This window comes from Vidua macroura, chromosome 1 (assembly GCF_024509145.1).
Source record: "Vidua macroura isolate BioBank_ID:100142 chromosome 1, ASM2450914v1, whole genome shotgun sequence".
In the NCBI taxonomy this organism is placed as follows: domain Eukaryota; kingdom Metazoa; phylum Chordata; class Aves; order Passeriformes; family Viduidae; genus Vidua; species Vidua macroura.
The window spans coordinates 108,501,891-108,508,158 of NC_071571.1; the positions used below are offsets into that span (position 1 = coordinate 108,501,891).

General features: G+C 45.6%; 1 long non-coding RNA gene across 1 annotated transcript; it reads left to right on the forward strand.

Moving 5' to 3' along the window:
• Window positions 1-526: 526 nt before the first annotated feature.
• On the forward strand, window positions 527-4,235 carry LOC128819602 (uncharacterized). The gene is made up of 3 exons (XR_008440728.1): window positions 527-777; window positions 925-1,067; window positions 3,750-4,235. It is a non-coding gene; the product is annotated as an uncharacterized LOC128819602 (long non-coding RNA).
• The last annotated feature ends 2,033 nt before the right edge of the window (window positions 4,236-6,268 follow it).

Sequence of the window (6,268 nt, forward strand, 5' to 3'; positions counted from 1 at the left end):
TGAACATTACAGGAGACGTTCCTCCAGCAGGCAGGTCCTTACCCGCCATCCAAGGAATCCCTGTGGGACGACCTGAGGTGTCCACACTGACAGTGACTTTAAGAGAGCTGGCAAGCAGGGGTCGAGTGCTGCCCTGCTGGCGAGTGCTGTCCCTAAACATCACCAAAACAAATCAGCTTTCCTCCGAGCGCTCCTCTCAGCCTCCCCTTCCGTCAGGATAGCCCAGGTCGAGAGCTCGGCACCCGGAGGATGAGCTTTATGGACGGTGTGTGCTGCGGAGAGGGGAGGCTCGCCCTGGGCAGACACCGCAGACGCCTGATCCTCACCCATTCCCGGGGACCGCGAAGGGATCTGACGGCCACCTTCCGCACCAGACCCCCTCAGTGCCGCTTTCCCCTTGCGTCAATGTGTATGTATGTGTGTATATATACCTATATCTATAGATTTCGTTTAATCGATACGATCGCTCGCAGAGCCGCGCTCCCGCACCGCGGCTCGGCTCTGCCGGCGTAGCCATGGCAACGGCTCCGGCTCCCGGCGTGGGGCCACCCCTCAGCCACGGCCCAGGCCCCGCCAGCACAGCACCGGCACACCCCCGGCCCCGTCAGCACAGCCCCGGTACAGCCGCCGACCTGCCTCGGCACAGCCCCCGCACTGCCCCGGTACAGCCCCCGCACTGCCCCGGCCCCGCCAGCACTGCCCCGGCACAGCCCCGGCACAGCCCCGGCCCCGCCGGCCCGGCCTGGGCCCCCTCGCGCGGAGACATCGTCTGTGCAGGTGCTCTTAATGTCTCCGCTTGTTTGTGTCCCCCAGGACTCGCAGGTGTTGCTGTCAGTGATCCACAAGGTCACGGACCGCAGGCCCAGGTCTGCCTTCTGCGGCTGTGTCTGTATGTACCCATGGATAGGCACTTTCTCTGCACAGAGGGGCCTGGGCATCCTGCTAGACAACGAGCTGTCCGTGAACCAGCTGTCCAAGACCAGTGGTATACTGGGATGTATTAGGAAGAGCATTAGAGCATTGCCAGCAGGTTGAAGGAGATGATCCTGCCCCTCTACTCAGCCCTGGTGAGGCCACCTCTGGAATGCTGGAATGCTCTGTTCAGTTCTGGGTTCCCCAGTACAAGAGAGACATGGAGCTCCTGGAGCCCAAGGGAGGGCAACAAGGGTGACTGGGGGCACTGCAGCATCTCTCTTACAGGGAGTGGCTGAGGCAGCTGGGCCTGTTCACCCTCAAAAAGAGACAAGTCAGTGGGGATCTCATCAGTGTGTATAAATATCTAAAGGGAGAGTGTCAAGAAGATGTAGCCAGTCTCTTCTCAGTGGTGGCAAGCAATAGGATGATTTATCAACAAGGCAATGGGCAGAAACTGATGAACAGGGATTTCCACCTGAATACAAGGAAGAACTTCTTTACTGTGTGAGTGACCATGTACTGGAACAGATTGCCAAGAGAGGTGGTGGAGTCTCTCTTACTGGAGATATTCAAGAATTATCTGAATGCAATCCTGTGCCATGTGCTCTAGGATGACCCTGCTTGACCAAGAAGGTTTGACCAGTTGACCCATTGCAGTCCTTTCCAACTGTAGCCATTTGGTGATTCTGTGGTGCACACATACAAACAATCCATTTCCCAAACAACACTTTTGGTAATGTTTTCAAGCTTACCAGTGCATGGCAATGGTCAGGCATCACTGAGGTCCTTGGGAGAGAGGTGATCCTTCCCCACAGGCCTTGGCAATCAGCAAGGGAATCATAAAGCAGCTCAGTATGAATGCAGTCAACACTGACAGCCAGTCTGCTCTGCCATCTAAAAGCATTGCACAAAATTTGCCATCAAAAGCCACCGAAGCTGGTGCAGGCAAGCCTGGCGCAGCTGTTTTGGTGAGGGCTGTGGCCAGCAGTCACCTTGGGTTGATGGATGTTGGTCATGTCTCCTCCACACACAAGCACCATAAAGTCTGGTAGGCTGTACTTAGAGTGACACTTTCCTCTGTTCGATGGGCTTTTGAACATTTCAGGAAAAGTTATGGAGCTTCATTTCATGTTGACAGAATCACAGAATGGGTCAGGTTGGGAGATATCATAGTGGGTCACCTAGTGATCCTGGTCAACTTCCCTGTTCAAGCAGGGTCATCCTAAGAGCACATTGCATAGGCTGTGTCCATATGGTTTTTCATTGAGGGAGACACCACAACCTCTCTGGGCAATCTGTTCCAGTGCACAGTCATCCACACAGTAAAGAACTTCTTCCTCATGTTCAGGCAGAGCTTCCTGTGCATCAGTTTCTGCCTGTTGCCTCTTGTCTTATTGATTGGCACCAGCACTGCGTCCGCCCTTTTGACACCAACCCTTTACATACATACCCACATTAATGTGGTCCCCCTCTCAGTTACCTGTTTTCGAGACTGAACAGGCACGTTTTCTTTTTATGTTTTTAAAATCACATTGCCATATTGTGTTTCTTTTTAAATGAAGGCCTTCCCCCATGCTGTCAGTTGGGAAGAATATAAAAAATTATCAATGTGTCTCTGGGACCAGTAAGGTGCCAACAGGTAGGGGAATAATGGGAAAGATAGGAAAGGAGAACAGTCTCTCTGAGGATCAGTTTTAAGAATCCAAGGAAGACAAAAATGAATCAAAACCCTCCATCCTTTAATTGGACAATAATTTTCTCATTTTATCCACAGTGAACTTTATGGGATTCTTTTTGATTTGAGTCAGAATATTTCTGTTTCTTTCAATAGGAGTTCGACAGGGTTTTTGCATACACATAGTAGGAGAAATGTTTGTACATAAATTTATATTTAAAAAGACGGTGAAACAAATACTCCTGGAAATTTTGTTTCCAAAAAGCTTCCAAACTTTCCGCAGAAGTCATCTCAAAATCACTTTATATTTTTGGAGACTATGCACCTACAGACCAGAAACAATAGACTGGAATTCTACTGATCCTTCATGAACAAACTGAATTACAGCTCACAAAACCTCTGATACATCATCCAGTCTGTAAGCAATACATAGGCTAAAATATATTCAGATTAACAAGTCACAGAAGAATTTATGCAGCGAATAAAATTAATAGAAATTAAAATGTGGTCGTTGATCAACCACAATTAGGAAACAGAGCTAAATTCAACAAATCAGCTGTTTGCAACTAATAGTTTTCCTAGGTCTCATGATAGATGTGGGTAAATGTTGACTTACTAATTATGACAACAGAACTGAAGAGAGAGCTGAGAAATCAAAATTAACTAGTGCCTTTCCTGAATTAGTGTCAGAATCTGTTGACACTGATCTGCAGTGTTGCCGTGAAATGTCCCGAGTTCACAGGCTGGGCTTTTTTCAATATGTGATCTGTAAAAGTCTGCAAAATCTTGAGTTTCTCTCTTGATATAAGGAAAGAAAAAGGCATAATTTTTTAATATTAAAATTTGACTGAGTTTTGGGCAACTGAAAAAGGGTTGCATGCTGTGAGATATCATGCTGCGAGATATCAAGCAGTCTTTCTAGCTCCATCATTGCTGCATTTTGAAGAGCAGAAATGTACCAGGCTCCTGTGAGTGGTGAAATGGCCTTGCAGATCCTCCAACATATCAAAGGAAAGGAAGCTTTCCACCAGGAGAGGCAAGGAAACAGCCAAAATATTACCTGACAGATCTGGCCTTGCATCAGGCTGGGTTCAGACTCAGAAGTTATCAGAGGCAATGTCAAGCTCCCTACCCACAGCTTCCAGCTTTTTGGTTTTAGGAAGATTTCTACACATGCCAAGGAATGTTTCATCAATCTGCACCACACTGGATCCACTGCAAGAATTTTGTGTAAGGAAATCTAGTTACTGTAAGTGCAAAATACAATTTGAATGTCCCTCCTGTTCCACGTGATTTTCTTCTTGTTGCTCCAGGAAGCTGGAAAGGATACTACAGTTTTTCTCATGTTAATTCTGGCAATATTTTATTTGAAAAATTTTGTTAACGGAATCCTTTAAAATTGAATGAAATGATGGAAAGTGCCTTGTGATGTTCCTGTGTCACATATATGACTATTCTGAAAACAGACTACCTATTGTGTCAAGATTGGATATTTTGAGATATTTTCTTGTCATATACTCAGATCTTTAAAATTTTGTATAAACTGCTATGCCAATAACAACCCAATATGGATAAAGCAGAGAATTTTACTATGATGGGTTTTTTAAAAGATTTATTTGAACTTCAGTTTTCATTAAACTTCAGTAGCCCTAATTTACTGGCACTTCAATTAAGCAGAATGGTTTGTTATTCATTATACTTTCTTCCCAAAAACATTTTGCATAACGATAATTCATTGAGGTTATTGCTTTGTGAACCCTTCTGGTTTTAATGATTTCTGATTTTTGCATTTTTCAAATGCAAAGAAATGTTTAACATTTCTTTGGCATGTTGGTTTTGTAGGAAGAAATTGGAGCTCCAGGTTACAAATGTCAGACAGGACTACCACAATTTACATCACAGGAGACATGGGGCCAGCCCTAGTCCACACAGGATGCTTCCTAGAATTGCCAAAATTATCTGTTTCCTACAATTTTCTGCAATCCTTGTCATCACTGTCAGATGTTCATTGAGACCCGTCAAATGTTTCTCAGACAAATGTCATGCTAAATAACCCCCTTTCTGTCTTACTGAGGAAGTTCGATTAGAAGTCCTCAACTAGCAACACCATTTGCAAAATCTTTGTCTCAGGAGTGGTGAGCTCAAAGTGAAGTATCAGAGAAACATCATAGAGCACTAGATGGGGGTAGTCTCACAGAAGCCCCGCCAAAAATGCAGCAAGGCACTTACCTTGGCCAGCAGCTCCCTGACCAGGGAGCATGGAGGATTAGTGGGCAAAGAGAAAAAGTCTTACAGGGCATGGCTGAGGGAACTGGGGTTGTTTAGCCAGGAGAAAAGGAAGCTTAGAGAAGACCTTATCACTCTCTACAACAACCTAAAAGGCGGTTGTAGCAAGGTAGGTATCTGTCTCTTTTCCAGAGAAATAACTGACAGGACAAGAAGAAATGGCCTCAAGTTGTGCCAGAGGAAGTTTGGATTGAATGTTGGGGAAAAAGGGCTGTCAAACATTGGAACAGGCTGCCCAGGGAAGTGGCTGAGTGACCATCTCTGGAGGTGTTTGTTTATAAGAAGAGTAGCTGTAGCACTTAAAAACATCAAATGGCGGAGTTGGCAGTGCTGGGTTAATGGTCGGACTCAACCTTAGAGGTCTTTCCGAGCCTGAAAGATTCTATGATTTTATGATTTCAAGACTTCTGTGCGCTGTATATTCCCCCTTCCCTTGCACACCTCTTGAAGAGTTGGACATAGCTGTTGCTCAGCCATAACCTCATGAATGCCTAGACATGAGAAGGCACAACACCTCGCCTCTGGATGTTGTGCTATTGACAGTCATGGGAATGACCAGGAGGGTAAGCACTGCTAAACTCAAACACATCAGGAGCTGGGAAGAAGGCCTGATTACAACTGCCTGCACCAGGTCCCAGCGGTAGCAGAACCGATGCATTCAGGCAAGGTGATACAGGTCACTGTTGCTGGGATAGCAAGGGAAAGATAAGAAAGTAAGAGAAGAGCATCTCTGCCTTGCTGCCCAGGCCCGTCGGGCAGATAAACCACAACCAAGAGAGATTGGCTGGCCCCAGTGGAAGTGGTCCCTTGACATCCCTGAGGCAGCCCAGACCATGGCAGAGGATCCAACCATCAAGGAAGCAGCTGGCCTTAGCAGGGAAAAAAAAAAAAAAAAAAAAAAAAAAAAAAAGGCAAAACAGAACAGAGCCGGAGGCAACAGCAGTGCAGCAGTGGAAGAGGCAGGGAGGAACAGCTCTAAGAGCTGTTTATTCAGAGACACTACTGCTGCCCCTTACAACCTACCACAAACACAATCCATTTTTGTAGGTATATGCATTTTATAGTAAAAAGTTATGGACCTTTAATGTTTCCTTAACTGCTCTCATCTATAAATATTAGTAGGCAGACTGCCTTTTGTATATAAACAATTCCATAACAATAGAATGCATCCCAGCTTTGCAAAGCTCTAGTCATCTATTTGCCTAGGGTGAGTAATTTCTTATGAGAGACAGGAGTATTCAGACTTTCTTTCTCAACATTTATGGAGAAACAGGGAGATTTGGGGGCTCGCTGTGGTAAATGTTCAAGATTCTAAGAAACTCACAACATTTCAATATTCAAATGATCTCCTGAAGGTTACCATGTTACAGCTTTTTTTTGTTGTTGTTTATT